The following is a 16,645-nucleotide window of genomic DNA, read 5'->3' as shown; positions in this document are numbered from 1 at the left end:
GTTTGCAGTATAACAAGGTGAGGAATGTTATGACTGCCAGAATCTTAGAGGACTGTGTGCATGAAACTGACATGGTAGCACTTACCTTCACAGATATTAAAATCCTAAGGAGATTTGCTGACCACTTCCACAGCTTAGTAATCAGCCAATGAACCATCCCCAGGCATTCAATTTCAAAGATGTATACATAATTTCATCCACCCACAACCCCATAAGTCACCATCTTTACATAAGGACACTGCATTGACTCACAACATCCCAAATATTTGATAGTGCATCAAAGCCCTAAAAAGGGGTAATAAACAAATCAAAGAACAAGTAAATTCAAGCTTCAATGCCCATTGATAGATAACTAAAAACATGCATACATTAAAAGTCATATCTGGAAAAAGAGCAGATAAGATGGCAGATAAAACTAAAACTTGCACCATATCAGAATTTTAGGCAATTTTTTTCACATTCCTAAAATGCTCCAGAAGGCAACTAAATGGGCATGGTCCAACATTCACAATCACTTATGCATTAATGAAGAATACTTTATGGTTCAAGGAGCTTTTCACTGTAAGTTACTGGAGTCATTGGGAGGGGAGAGGCAGGATTTCATTTCTGGGTCAGAACTCAAGAGTAACATCGAATAAGTCCCAGAAAGGGCCCACAATAAACATAGTGGAAAGTAATTGGTTATTACTGTTTAAACATAAAAGCCTTAAGACAATGCTTCTCCCTATGCCTCAGCTTTTCCTTCCACCTTTTGCATATGTGCCTCATCTAACTACAAACACTTGCTGTCAGTATTACCTCCACAGGGAATATGGCTACCTTGATAACCACGTCTTCAAAAACTAATGTTATAAGCTCAGAGAAAATGGCAATATGGAATTAAATGAAACAATTTATTCTCCTTGGAGTACAGAAATCTTTATTCATTATAGGGGAATAGGGGGAAGTCAAGGATTTCAGTTCTCAGCAGCCTCTTGAAACTAAAATGTATTTCTCAGACAAGCTTTTAGCACAGATCTGCCCACACACAACAAAAGCTCTACTGAACATTTGTCCAAATTTGCAGCACTTCAGCTAGCTATCCAAGGAGGGACTAAAATACTATTAGTAGTCTTTGCCAACCTGGTGCCCTTCAGTAACTCTCTGAGTTGCTGGACTATAACTCCCATCAGCCTCAGCCATCATAATGCTGATCAGCATGGTCAACCATCAGAGTGTCAAAGTTTAACAACATGTAGGGGGCCACAGGTTCCCCATTCCTGTTTTACAATGTCTCCTGGTTGCAGCTACTTTGTATATATCCACAATCATTCTTATTTACAAGTACTTCATAACTTTCAGGACCAAGCCAGAGCATTGATAAACATTTGGAAAGCTCTCCTCTGCAGCAACATGGGTGCCCAGTCCTGGGCCCAATCTTTTAAGTTGCTAGTAACAATTTGCACTCTTGACTATATCCCTTCCATACCAAGAGCGTAGCATGCTGGTTTTGTTTAACAAAAAAAGTTTATACTTGTTTATATATCAAGAGTTAAGCAGTCAGCTAGAACCTGAAAATCATTACTAATATATTGTGATTTGGCAATGTACCCACTACTCCCACATAATTCATTGCAGTGAATTTCATATTTCCCTTCTCCTAATTCTCAGTGAAGCAGAAGAAAAAGCTTGTAAGAACCAAACAAATATTTAGATCAGTTGATTTCTTATCTGGATGTTAATCTGATATATCTAACAGCAATCTTTTGGAACCACCTTCGACATGGCACCTACATTTATTTATTTTTTAAAGCTTCTATCTCCCATTTTGACTTTTTTCTTATGCAGCCTAGTCAGAACTTCTGCAATAGTGCTTGTGGGTGCTCAGAGGCAACTTCTTTCTTCTTTTGTGCTCCTGTTTCTTCTTTCATGGCAAATCAGCAGCCAACAATAGTGGTGGCAGGCTGACACTTCTTGAGAAAAGGAAACTTTATTGGTGCCCAACATGTTTTGGGAAGGATTTCCTCTTTCATCTAGGACTGTTCTAAAATGTCATTTGCTCTCCTGCTTTTGTGAGAACTACATGCAGCAGACCACACAGGGCCAGTCATGAGTAACCCAGTGCCAGATCGTAACCCACCAGTTGAGAGAAACATTACAATATATCCTAGTAGTAGATATTACTGCTTCTTTTGATAATTTAGTCAAATGCCAAGGTGCACTCGTTGTTCTGAATGTACAAATGTCAAAAAGACATTTGACATTAGTGTGAATATTCTGCAGAAACGGAACATTGACAACTATATTCCCCAACCAAAACTCCACCTGTAACTTGCTTGTTACTTTGAGAACTTGTTTCACTCTTTAACCTTTTCACACACTAGCTGTGTGAACATTCTTCGGGGCACAAACAGAAAACCAAAAGGGAACACACTCGCCCACACCTCTACCAGCGGCGTCACTAGCGGGAGTGCGGGGGGTGCAGACCTCCGGCGCGCGCCCTCCCAGGTGTGTGGACGGGGGTGGCTGGTTTTGTGTGCATGCGCGTGCACACACTCACCACGCACTCCAGGCTGGCGGTGGAAGGCCCGTCCTGACTTCACCGCCAGCGAGTGGGCACCTGCTTTCGGTCTCGCCTGCCCCCCTCCGAGGAGGAGTTGGCTGCGCCGCCCAGAGCGCTTCTCGGCTCCTTTGCCAGGCAATGGCGTGGGGTGGCTCTGGGTGTCACCCCCCTCAGGGTGTCACCCAGGTGCGATCTGCACCCTCCGCACCCTGGTAGTGACACCCCTGCCTCTACATATCCCAAATGTTGTAATATAGCAAGATTAGCAACTGTTAGTCAGGAGAAATGTGGTGTTGGAGGAGAGCTTTGCGGATACCATGGACTGCGAAAAAGACAAATAATTGGGTGTTAGAACAAATTAAACCAGAACTGTCACTAGAAGCTAAAATGATGAAACTGAGGTTATCATACTTTGGACACATAATGAGAAGACATGATTCACTAGAAAAGACAATAATACTGTGGGGAAAAAGAAGGGAGTAGAAAAAGAGGAAGGCCAAACAAGAGCCACAGACCTGAACGTACAAGATCTGAACAGGGTGGTTCATGACAGATGCTCTTGGAGGTCACTGATTCATAGGGTCGCCATAAGTAGTAATCGACTTTAAGGCACATAACAAAAACAAAGTCAGGAGAACTATAGCATTTGGATTGCAGAGTGAAAACTTGCTAATAATGCAGGGGGTACAGAAACTTTCATGAGGACACAAAGTGTATTTCAAGCATATGCAGTGAAAGATAAAAGTTTGCCTATTTATACCATGCTCACCAGTCACTAAGGATAATTCCCCACATTTAAAAAAAAAGAGTGAGAACATATTTACTAAAACCCACAACTAACCCTCCCCCAAAAAACCTCAATAAGATTTCATCTTGCAAAAGGAAGATAATTTTAAGGAACAGCTCAATAGAGACAATGACAAAGAGTAGTACAGCAAGAAAATTGCAGCCGAGAGTTGAAATAATACACTGACACAGCAAGCTGGGTTGAACAAAGGGCCACTTTATTAAACTTCAAACAAGCCCCTTCAACTAAACCTGCAGAGGGGAAACATAGGTGTGGGAGCTGTCTATAAGCAAGTAGCTGAAATGCAGCTATAGGGCGACCAGCCACTGCTGGGGCAAGGGCAAGCCATTCTGCCTACCTCTTACCCCTGCCACACTCTGTAGGTGAGCAGGGGGGTCTTCCCATGTCACCCCCCCGGGGCCCTACAACTCAGGACATATGAGGTAAATTGGTCCCCAAAGCAGCCCATACCCTGCCCCTGGGCCCTAGAGCCCAACTTGCAGGCCTCTGGAGCCACCAAGCACCTCCAAAGGTGCCTAAGGAGGCCACCTACCTGTCCCTACCTACTTCCCTTCCCGTGCCTTGCCTCCACCAAAATGGAAATGGACTGCCTTCAAGTCAATCCTGACTTATGGCGACCCTGTGAATAGGGATTTCACGGTAAGCGGTATTCAGAGGGGGTTTACCATTGCCTCCCTCTGAGGCTAGTCCTCCCAGCTGGCTAGGGCCTGCTCAGCTTCCCACGGCTGCACAGGCCAGCCCCTTCCTTGTCCTCATAAAACTTATTTGTCATGTTTAGCTCTTCTCGGTTTCCATAGTGCCCTGGTGTAGTGTTGTTCTGGGGCACTGTGGGAAATTAAAAATGGTGGCTTGTGGCCACCCACTACTGCCACCAGATAAGCCTATGGCTGTAGGCCCACTGACCTAGGAGGGGATCCACTAGAGGACACTTTGCTATTTGAATATAGGTTTGTTTGTTTTGTTTGTTTACTAATATTTAAAAGACCTGATAAACAACTTCTCTAGGTGCTGTACAGGAGGGAATAAAATTGATTGCACACTTGCATTTCCAAGTATTTTCAGTTATGACTTAAAATAGTTGTGCACTGTCATTTCTAAAGGCAAATAAAATACAATACCAAATAATATTGTCACTTTAATCTTTATATTTATAATTACCTCCTAATGACAGATGTGACCATTATTATATATTTAAAGGATATGAATGGTCATTATTTGGGGTATAAAACATTTTAAAAATCATAAAATGCTCTGTTTCTGTACAACTTTTCAACAAAGTTGTAAACTGGCAAATATTGTTCATATTGAATGCCTTTTTTACATTGTTTGATGTCCTTGAAAATGGAAATGGACTGCCTTCAAGTTGATCCCGACTTATGGCGACCGTATGAATAGGGATTTCATGGTAAGTGGTATTTAGAGGGCGTTTACCATTGCCTCCCTCTGAGGCTAGTCCTCCCCAGCTGGCTAGGGCCTGCTCAGCTTGCCACAGCTGCACAAGCCTGCCGCTTCCTTGTCCGCAACTGCCAGCTGGGGGGCAACTGGGCTCCTTGGGACTATGCAGCTTGGCCACAGCTGCACAGGTGGCAGGGCACATAACCCCTGAGCCACTCACTGTGAGGTAATCTTTAGCTGGCCCTTGACACCCAGGAGACACGAGTGGGGATTTGAACTCACAGACACTGGACTCCCAGCCAGGCTCTCCTCCCCACTGTGGGGGGACAAATCTCTATTTAATCTCCTTTCTCCCCCACTGCTGAAAACCTCTTCTCACAGACACCTCTGCAGGTCAGACAGAAAAATGTCATTCCCTGCATTCGTCAGGTGAACTCCATCTGCCCTGAAAAGTTCAACCCTGGCGTGCCATATATCAGGGTGATGTAAAACCAACCCCCAAGCACTAGAAGAGCCAACTGAAGCTGCTGGTTGACCTTCTTGCGGGCGCTATAAATACCTCTCAAGTCCCCCAAACAATGCCAAACCCTGCAAGGGAGTATGTCTGACCATATCAGATAAAACTGAGGCCAATATTGCCTAATAACCTGCAGGTCCTGGCATGCCTGCAAACTGAGGGCCTTGCCCTTAAGTAACCCAAGGTCATTCCCTCCCCAGGTGAATGGCCACAACTTGTGGAACCGTCTGCACCAAACCTTGCTGGAATAACATGGTAGGAGCTCATCCCAGTACATCACCCGTCAGCCCAGCCATTGAACCGTGGCTCACTGACTGAGGCCCAGCTGCGAAACAAAACGTGACTTTGCAGCCCTACAGCCACCCAGAAGATCATGCTAGAGCCGCAGAGTAGGATGCACATCCACTCCGTCCCCATCCAGCAACCTGCCAAAAACAATTACCAACAGTTAGGCTCCCAGACCTCCAGGCTTGCCCAAACAGGCAAATCTAACTCCTGTATGCCCCAGATTTCAACCATCTGATGGCCTGCATCTGCGTTTGTGAAAACCCAAGATGAGCTGCCATGGAGGCACCTCCGATTCTAAGAGAGTGGGTCCCAAACCATGTGCAGTCCGCTCCCAGGCCTTGAAGTGCTAGTTTGGTGAGTGCCCAAAACTGAAACATTGTGAGGGAAGACTCCCCCTCATGAATAACAAATAACCAGGTCCGGAGCCTGGAGCCTCCAAGAAATGCTACAATGCCCTCACAGGGCAGATGTCTAGTTTGGGGGAAGGAGATAAAATGATGGTGCGACCCTTGTGCCACTGGTCCATCCTGCAACAACATAACTTAATATTAACACAACTTCCTTCAAAACTAACATCAGACCACAGGAGGGCACATAGGGAAGAGCCCGACTTGGACCAAGCGACCACCTCTGCAATCCAGAAGACTCCAAAAAATAGCATGAGGACCACTGCATGAAAGAACTGAACCTCAAAGGGTTATGAGCATAGCGCATCCCACTGATCTAACAATCCCAGTAGCAGGTCAGGCAAAAAAGAGATCAGGGGTAGCTAGGTGTTCCCTAGTCCAGCCGGCAAGCACAAGGCATACCCTAAAGTCCTCTGAGTAGTCCTGAAAGCCCCCTGCCTTGGCCATAAAGGAAAGCCCCACCAGCTTACCTCGCAGTGTCCTGACAGATAGACCCTTCCTCCTGCCTTCCACAAGGAATACCAGCAAGTGACTCACCAGAACAGATCACACTGGCGAGTAGCCCCTGCTGGCTCTGAACTCCTGGAGCTCCCCAGCTGTTCTCTGATAGCTGGTGAGTGTGCTGCGGGCAAAGGATAAGCTTATGGCCCTCTCCAACTCAGCTCCCCAATCTCCCAAAATGTGGGTGGCACTGCATCCTGCTGAGTCCTGGCCAGCGGCATCAGCTGCCAAGACCATCTGATTCCATGACACAGCATCAGCAACACTATTGTCAATACCTGGTGCGTGCCATGCCATAAAAAGAACATTAAAACATAGGCACTGGAGAACAAAGGAATGGACAAGGCCCATAACCCTAGAGTTCCTGAATGTAAGGGAGTTGATCATTTGGACCACGGCCATGTTTTTACACCAAAAATGGCCAGTAGAATTCCTCAGCCTCTACCCATAAGTAGACCACTACCACGATGGGAAAGAATTCAAGAAAGGTTAAATCCCTAGTTAACCTCTCCCAAATAGAGTGCAGGACACAGAATAATGGGCTCAAGCTGCAGGAAGCCAGATTTAGACTGGACATCAGGAAAAACCTCCTAACTGTTAGAGCCATACGACAATGGAACCAATTACCTAGAGAAGTAGTGGGCTCTCCGACACTGCAGGCATTCAAGAGGCAGCTGGACAGCCATCTGTCGGGAATGCTTTGATTTGGATTCCTGCATTGAGCAGGGGGTTGGACTCGATGGCCTTATAGGCCCCTTCCAACTCTACTATTCTATGATTCTATGAAACCCTTGCCTGCAGCCAGCACCCACTACACCAGGAAGTCCCTAAAACAACCCCAAAGCCGAATGCCCCCAATGCATCCAAATGCAGTTCTGCATCCAGGAGCCAGTTGTCCCTCCAGAATGAAACACCAATACAATCCTGTAGGAAAGAGGACCTTGGCGCATAAGGCAGCCATAACCTTGAACCTGTGTAAGGTCATGTAAGCCTTGCCATGGCATCATAAACCTGCCTCATAAACGCACGATCTGGTGCAATAACCCTGCATGTGAAATTCAAATGCCATGCCAGCTCCTGGAGGGCAGAAAGGGAAACCTTCCTGGCCCCTGAAACCTCCCGAATCTTGAGAAAGTGGATAGAGAAAAGTTCTTCTCCCTCTCCCATAATACTAGAACTCGTGGACATTCAAAGAAACTGAATGTTGGAAGATTCAGGACAGACAAAAGGAAGTACTTCTTTACTCAGCGCATAGTTAAACTATGGAATTTGCTCCCACAAGATGCAGTAATGGCTACCAGCTTGGACGGCTTTAAAAGAAGATTAGACAAATTCATGGAGGACAGGGCTATCAATGGCTACTAGCCATGATGGCTGTGCTCTGCCACCCTAGTCAGAGGCAGCATGCTTCTGAAAACCAGTTGCCAGAAGCCTCAGGAGGGGAGAGTGTTCTTGCACTCGGGTCCTGCTTGCAGGCTTCCCTCAGGCACCTGGTTGGCCACTGTGAGAACAGGATGCTGGACTAGATGGGCCACTGGCCTGATCCAGCAGGCTCTTCTTATGTTCTTATGTTGATCTGCAACAGGCCAAGCTTTTCCCCGGGCAGCCTGCAGCACTGAGCCTCAGAGTCCATCTCAATACCCAGGAAGGTTAACACAGGGACAGGACCCTCCATTTTTTTCAGTAGCCAATGGAACCCCCAATTCCATAGCCAGGCTATAAAACTGTGACAGGTGCTGGCATTCACCTGAACCTGCCCCTACCCACAAACAGGAAATCATCCAGAAAGTGCACCACTGCATCCAAGCCTGCTCATCTCCTGATTGCCCACTACAAAAAGGAGCTGAAATGCTCAAATACTGCACTAGAAATAGAGCAACCCATAGGCAATGCTGTCTACATAGAATTGCCCTAAAATGGCAAAACCCAGCAGCTCAAAATCCATCAGGTGTACAGGCAGGAGACGAAAGGCTGACTTGATGTCACACTTGCCCATAAGGGCACCTCTGCCACAGGCACACACCATGCACACCGTGAAATCAAATGAGGTGTTGCACACTGTTCATAAACTATCTGATATGAAGTCATGAACTGACTGACCCCGCAAGAATGACAGGTGGTGAATCAGGCGAAATTCGCCCAGCTGCCTTTTTGGGCACTATACTAAGGGGAGACACCCAGAGAGCAGAAGTAGGGGGTGATGGGAAGGGGCCAAGAACGCTGCCCACCTGTACTTCTTTATCAATCTTCCCCTGTACATTTGCCTCCATGCCCAAAACAGATTTAAGATTATGGGCCATGAAGGCAAGGCAGGGGCCAGAATACTTGCTCTTCATTTCCTCAGAACTCTTTTTCATAAACAGAATAACCCTTTCCAAAATAGATTCATTTTGCATGGTTTCTTTTATGTAAAATTTTATAGCAGCATGAGGATTTTAAAAAGGAAGAAAGGGAACATTTCCATGTTTATTAGAATAAGAACATAAGAAGAGCCTTCTGGATCAGGCCAGTGGCCCATCTAGTCCAGCATCCTGTTCTCACAGTGGCCAACCAGGTGCCTGGGGGAAGCCCGCAAGCAGGACCCGAGTGCAAGAACACTCTCCCCTCCTGAGGCTTCTGGCAACTAATTTCAGAAGCATGCTGCCTCTGACTAGGGTGGCAGAGCACAGCCATCATGGCTAGTAGCCATCGATAGCCCTGTCCTCCATGAATTTGTCTAATCTTCTTTTAAAGCCATCCAAGCTGGTGGCCATTACTGCGTCTTGTGGGAGCAAATTCCATAGTTTAACTATGCGCTGAGTAAAGAAGTACTTCCTTTTGTCTGTCCTGAATCTTCCAACATTCAGCTTCTTTGAATGTCCACGAGTACTAGTATTATGAGAGAGGGAGAAGAACTTTTCTCTATCCACTTTCTCAATGCCATGCATAATTTTATACACTTCTATCATGTCTCCTCTGACCCGCCTTTTCTCTAAACTAAAAAGCCCCAAATGATGTAACAAATGTTGTTTCTCTTCTATTATTATAACAGTTAATATTTTAATATGGCTTGATAAGGCTGTTTTTGTGATGAGAAACTATTCATGAACTGGCAATTCTTCAACAATATGGTCTTTAACAGTATAGGTACCACAAAAAGGCATTTAGAATGTCGATATATTTTACTATACAAGGAGGTTGGCAGCTGGTGAGGGTTCACAAGTAATATTAAGATCATACTACCAAAATATTTATGGCAAAGAAAACTAGATGAGTGCACACTATCATGTTAACATCACATAACATGGTCGGCTAGTATAAACAAGAATTAGTAAGTAATTTGTGCACTGAGAGATATCCAGCATAACATCTACCAAGAACAGCAATTTTAATCTTTTCAACAATGCTATCAAAGCTTGTAGCAGAGTTCACTTATTGTGGAAGAATCCATGTCAACATGTCTCTTTAGGAATCCATCACCCAATGCCTTTCAGATATAACATGGGGCTGTTCCACTTCAATGGTCTGCAAAGCATCCAACTATTACTGAATAAACAACACCAGTAGTTGTAGTACACTTAAACTTAAACCCCACACATTTCAAGAAAGCACAGACATATACATAGTGAAACTTATGCAACACTACCAAACAGTTTATTCTAAACGATGCTACCATACTTTTCCAGCTACATGCCTCATAAGTATCTGTGTCTATTCACTACACTAAAAAGAAACCATACCAAGTTCCAGCCCAAGCAATTATTTTATAACAAGTGCTGCACAAGTGGTTAGCAGAAGTGATAAGAGGAGCCATAAGTTGGTCTTATGTTATGTATACATTAAAAAGGACAACTCATCCTTACTTTGTTTTCAATGCAATATCCAAAAGCACCCCTTGACTTCTCGTGGCAAGTGCATACAACAAGCGTTCAGAGACACACTTTCTTGGCTTATTAAACTTTATTATCAGATACCTAAAACCACAGCTTTTGGGAGGTGGAGACTAGCATTTCGCAATAAGAGGTGAGTTGGTACTGGAGAAATTTAGTAGTGAAGGAAGGGAATAAGCTAAAATTGTTAAGAGTTGCTGCTTTTAAATTCTAATTTTTAAATTTTAAATTGCCACCCTGGACTCCTTCTGAAAGGAAGGGTGGAATATAAATTTAACAATAATAATAAGCTAGATAGAAATCCAAGTACTCACTTGTCTCAAGGCAAAATTTTAGCAGTTAACTAAAGCCTATGGAATGACAACACAAGGCGAATATAAGAAGAGTCTGCTGGATTAGGCCAATGGCGCATCTAGTCCAGCATCCTGTTCTCAAATGGCCAACAAGATGCCTGTGGGAAGCCCACAAGCAGAATCTGAATTCAAGCATAGTCGGTCTTGCCTAATTTAGTTTCAGTGGAAATGTGACTATCAGGTGAAGCATTTTACTATAAGAAGTAATCACCAAAGTATTCTTACTTGTGGAAAGTTTGCGTTATGTCAGTTTCAACGGTAATTAAGACTGCAATCTTATACTCAATTTCCAGGCACTAAACCCCATTGAGCTCAATGAGACTTACTTCTGAGTAGGCATGTATAAATGTTCACAGTAAATCTCATTTAACATGAAAAATCCAACAGGTACTTTGAACATCTCATGGAAAAACATAACGTTAGGAAGACAAGGCTCAGCCGAGTGAAAGTCAAGCATCCCTATCACATTGAAGTGAAACTAAAACTTGTCATATTCAGTGAGTAAGGCTGCAATCCTAACTATTTACCTAGGATTAAGCCCCACTTAATTTAGTAGAGTTTGTTTTTGAGTAGATATGGTTAGAACTGTGCTGTTACTGCACTTAAATCCCACAAATTTCAAAACAGTACCTTTCCTATATGTTATAGTCACACACCATTCCAGATATACCATTAGCATTAAGCAAATCAATATGAACTTGGAGTAGTTTCTGTCACTTGTCATGTAGTTAGTAAGTTGACGTGGACCATGCTGAAATAGTCTATTGGCTAGAACAGATCACTGTCTTATTCTGTAAAGACTTCCACTACGCAGGCCTAAACAAACATATTCCCTCCATAGCAGTTATTGAAAAGCCTTTACCTATGCTTGTTGCTCCCTTTTGTGGATCCCCATCAAAATCCTTCTTCTCATGCACTAATCCAATTTCACACAAAGGCATGCTAACTAAGTGCAATTGGGCTGGCAAAGAAGCAAGAAGAATTCTAAAATTATTCCCTGTATGTGGATCACCATCACAGAACAAGGGCTTTTCAGTGGCAACTACAAGAGCTCAAGTACAGCTGAACTGGCCTATACAGCTCGGGACCACTGAGCTCTGCAGGTGAGGGCCTCCTGCAGATACCATCTTATCAGGAGGTTCGTTCTGTACAATACAGGAAACGGACCTTTAGTGTGGCGGCACCTACCCTGTGGAATTCCCTCCCCTTAGATATTAGACAGGCACCATCTCTGCTATCTTTTCGGAGCCTTTTGAAGACTTTCCTCTTCCAACAAGCCTTTTAAGTTGAGACCTATCCCAGTCTGCGTCTGTTAGAATTGCTTTTAATATATCTTTTAATATCTTTGACCCTTTTTTAAAAAAAGATGTTTTTAAAGTTTTTTTTAATGTTTTTAACGTTGTTTTGTTTTAATGTATTTTAAGGTCTTTTTATGATGTTTTAGAGTGTTTCTGATGTTTCTGTTTGCTGCCCTGGGCTCCTGCTGGAAGGAAGGGCGGGGTATAAATAAAATAATAAATAAATAAAATTACCTCCACCTTGTCTGGATTCAGTCTCACTCCATTAACTCTCAACAACTCAGCCATAACCTCCAAACACATGTTCAAGACATGGCCATGGATATTTAAATAATGAAATATGGAGTAGGTTGTCATCAGGCCATTAAATGACATTGCTCAGGCCTTTGGAGCGCATTCCAGGAGATACATACAGATGCCACAATACTGATATTTGCAGAATATGACATAGTTGCTATACTGAGTTTATAATATGAAAGTGGGAATAACTTTATGGCCAAATGAGGAAAACTGGTCAACAATTTCAGACGTTTGGCAAAATCTGATCAAATTTAAATTCAGTTCAGTTGTGTTTGGTTTGGAAAGGTGTGTGCCTTTCTTGCCCCTCTGAGCCACTGGGCAATATACAGTATCTCAGCAAACAGAATTAGCAGTCTTGTTATCTGTCAGCTTTAAACCATATAATTAGCCATTATAACAGGGGGCTGTATTTAATACCATATAAGCTATATCACATATATAGTTCAAATTTAGATACATGCTGCTGCTTGATGAAAACGTAGCAGTTCCTGTTTCTTAATCATGACTTGCAGGATCAGGTACAGGGCACATAATCACACTGTACATAACTAAAGTGTAGCATTCTAGTGTAATCTGATAAAGATCAACTCCTTAACAATTACAGAAATTACATCACTGCCACAAAATATTATAATTATTCCTTTAAACAAGGAGGACAACATTTTAAAGACATCCCTGGTGTAACTGTTTGTATTATCTGTTTTTAATCCCTTTTTTCTTATTGCTGTTGGTAATTTCTGTACAATATATACAATAAATTATTTAAAGATATCACTCCTTTTTATTAGATGCCTCTTATACATTAAAAAATATAAAATTTTGAGCTATGATTTATACAGCAGTAACCATTCAATACTGCAAGTACACTATCTTGTTTTCTATGCTTTTTTATTTCAGTTGCTCATCCCTGAATACTTTTATTCAGATCACTATAGCCAGAACAATTACTGCTAAACTGGTATGATAACACCAGTTTTCAGCAAAATCAAAATCCATCCCAAACCTTGAAAACTGAAGTGGTTGAGCACATGTTTCTATAGCCCCACAACTGTGCATCTATGGTTTCCATATATCAATGAATCCTGTACTCTTTTGCAGCTAGTAACAATGCATGTAGAACTCAACCCATAGTGATTTCTGGGATACATTCCAGTGCATTATCCACCAGGAACTAACACATCTCTGATTTCCATAAGGTCAGGATAGTACTTCAATAATTTTTATTCTGTTCCTTATGCTCTTTTTTTAAAAAAGGCTACTGCATGTCGTATTGAGGCTTTCACTGACTGAACCTTCCATAGCAACAGCCATGCCTCCTCCTTCTGGGTGATTATAATTAGAACCCAATAAAGTGTGTGAGTAATTCAAATTAATCCTTTTGATGCACACTGCATTGCTTTTGTCAACACAAGAGCAACCTGCCTAAGGTCACAACCCAAGTCAGTAAGAGGACTGAATACAAGAACTCAGAGGGTTCCAACCCTGAATCACATAATCAAACAATGCTACAGGAAGTCACTGGGGAAAAGGGGTGAGCATAGGACAAGCCCATGGAGAGCAGCCAGATTTACATAACAGGTATAGCAGTTTAAGACTGTTTAACACATGACTACCTTACATACAGAATCTCCTTATAGGAATCACTTTTGAAGTGCAGCTTAAATGCTTATTCTACTCTACAGACTGATTAGAAAGCTGTTGCGAACTGGCATAAGGAAAAGTGCAGGGGGGAAACACATGCAAATCCATCCCTGTTGAAAAGTCACAAATATTACAGCATTGTTGTTGTACAGCATTAGCCGAGCTTTCCGAGCAAATGGAAAGCAACTGGCAGTTCGGCATTGGTTGCAAATGGATTTGTTAATGGAGGAAGTATATAAAGTTACATCATAAAAATGCTGCTTGTTTCATCTTCTTAACTTGAGACAGAGCCATGGGAAGGCGGAAATTCTGTTGCCACGTTGAGTGTAAATACAACTTGTGCAATTAAGACTAAGCCTACTGCACTGTTGGTGCCATCTGTGCCTACTCATCCTCACCTCCTACCAATCACTTTGATCGTTGCTGGATACTGGAAGATAGCAGTAAAATGTTTCTAATATAAAAAGTTATTGAGCAGATAGAGAATTCTCTGTCAGGAAGAGCCAGTTACATTTTCAAAGGAAAAGGTCAAAGAAAATATTGCATCCTAGTCTTAAACATTGTATTTCTATATAAATACACAGGATTGCAGTCTTATAAGCCTGTTGCTATGCATGTTTACTGTTAAGATGTTTCTAATGTAACTCACATGTGTTCATATACTATATCATTATAGCTGTCGATACATGCTCCGAGCCTTAAGGGATAGGGTGGGTCAAACAGCTAAATGAAAGAGTTCACGGAAGTGGCTACATGCTTATAAATCAAGCACAACAAGGAATACATATGCATATTTGAGTCTCAGCTGACAGTCCACATGCAAATCACAATGCACTGCGGTAGATATAGGTGGGCACTTGTAGTTAAAGCTTCAATTGCCATCCCTTTCTTAAATGTAGACATTGTAGTAAGACCTTCTCACGCTTTATTTAAAAAAACAAAACCCTAACTTTACATTGGAAGAGGAAACCCACCCCACCGCCAGAAGAACAAAACCAGGAACTCCAGAAGAATAAAACCAGGAACTCCATATAATTTGATTTTACAGCAGGCTGAGCATCATCTGAAAGTCCAGCAGCCAAACGACAGAATAGGGACTTGGTCCTCAAGTATTCAGTAGAATGCGCGACTCGCAGGGGTGGGAGAGAGACAAGCAACAGAACAAGCTAAGCCACTCCACAGAAGGGTTAGACTTAGAGTGAGTGGATTTTCCCCGAGAAAAAGAAACGGGAGACGTAGATTGCTAGGTGGCCCCACCCTTCCAAGTAGGGGCACAGCCAAATAAATTAATAAATGCCGGTTTGCGAAGTGAGTGATTCCCAACTTCTGGAAGACAGAGTCTATCCCAGAAAGTGACCCAGCACTGTTACCATCAGTGGATGCGACCCAGAAAATTTTGGTCTAAGGAAATAAAAGGCGAGAAATATTCCAAGCCACACAGCGGGTCTCTTGAGAAAATGGGAGTTCAAAATACTACTATGTGGATCGCATGAGGGAAGCGGGGGGGGTATATTTGTGTTAAGTACAGATGGGACTAGAGAATGGTAAGGACTACAAAGGGTTCTGGGGCTGAAAAAGTAAAGGCAGAAGGCAACTAAACCACAGAAACTCAGGAGACAATCCGGAAACGGAGGAAGAGGATAGACACAGAGTGCATTGCACGCACTCCCTTACCTGCCCAGGTCTGCACTCCCATAAGCCGGGGCAGGAACAGTAAAACAAATCCTCTTTGCTGAACGCAGCCAATCCAGCCCAACCCCTCCTGCAACTGCTGTCCGCGTTCTTTCCGCCTTCTCTCGCCGCTCACACAACTGCTACTGTCTTCTGCGGCACAAGGTCAGAGGCTACCCTCCAGGGAGCGAACTTGCTCCTCAGTGCCGTACAGCATTTCGCTTCGGTTTTCTAGCAAGTTGCTTGCGCGCGTCTTCCCTCAAGACAGAGCAGCGGTTTGGCTGACACAGCGCGCGCCTCTCTCAGCTGCGCTTCTGGCAGAAATGCGACGCTTCCCTTCGCCTCTGCAACCTGCAGCCTGGCCTCAGCTTCCCGGCCCGGAGCGCTCAGCTCACGCTCACCCCATTGGTCAACTCCGCCGCCCCTGTCCTAGACTAGGCTCCGCCCCGAGTCCTCCTGCTATGCCAGGTGTGGGCAGAGCTACAAAAGAACGACGGGGAGGGCAGGAGCGCAGCTCGGCCAATCAACCACCGTTTGCTTTCATTGCTCTGCCAGCCAGCAAATTCCCAAAGTTTGAAGGACGAGAGGTTGTGTTTGTTTTTGAAAGTTATGCCTTTAACAGAAGGCGGGTTTTGGATTCGTTCCCCAGCTCTAGGGGAGTAGCCACCTAGGTCTGTCACATTGTATCCAGAGCACTGGCAGGTTTTCGTGGTTTTTTCCCCTCAGCCTTTAGAAAACAAGCACCTGATCAAGCCAGTCCTTACCTATTTCGAGGAATCTTCATTGGGAGTTGAGGCTTGGAACCTGGTGACAGCGGACTATAGATCATACCAGGTATCCTCCCTACAACTCAGGTAGATCCCTTTTGCAGGGTTCAGTTGAGTGTCTGCATTCTCCTTCTTCCAAGGTTTTAAAATTATTTTCATAACTGAATTAGCAGAAAGAATATAGCTGAGGCAGGGAACCTCCTGCCCACAGGCCTAATTAGGCTGGCAGGGGTCCTAATTTGGCCTACAAGGCCATTTTCCACAAGCCACACCCACCACCTGATCTCA

The 16,645-nt window shown here is 43.7% G+C and overlaps 1 protein-coding gene across 3 annotated transcripts in view; it reads right to left on the bottom strand.

Annotated features, from left to right (window-relative positions):
- RASSF7 (Ras association domain family member 7) overlaps positions 1–16,645 on the bottom strand; it is a 139,923-nt gene that overhangs the window by 63,854 nt on the left and 59,424 nt on the right. For 2 of the 3 annotated variants that reach the window (XM_061609995.1, XM_061609997.1), the window contains exon 1: positions 15,594–16,034. The exons of the other annotated variant lie outside the window; for it this stretch is intronic. The gene's annotated coding sequence lies outside the window, so the exon portion shown is untranslated. Of the gene's footprint in view, positions 1–15,593; positions 16,035–16,645 lie in introns of those variants that run through there. 3 annotated transcript variants of the gene reach the window in all.

This window comes from Rhineura floridana, chromosome 2 (genome assembly GCF_030035675.1).
Source record: "Rhineura floridana isolate rRhiFlo1 chromosome 2, rRhiFlo1.hap2, whole genome shotgun sequence".
Taxonomy (NCBI): Eukaryota; Metazoa; Chordata; class Lepidosauria; order Squamata; family Rhineuridae; genus Rhineura; species Rhineura floridana.
This window is presented reverse-complemented; position numbering and strand designations above follow the sequence as displayed.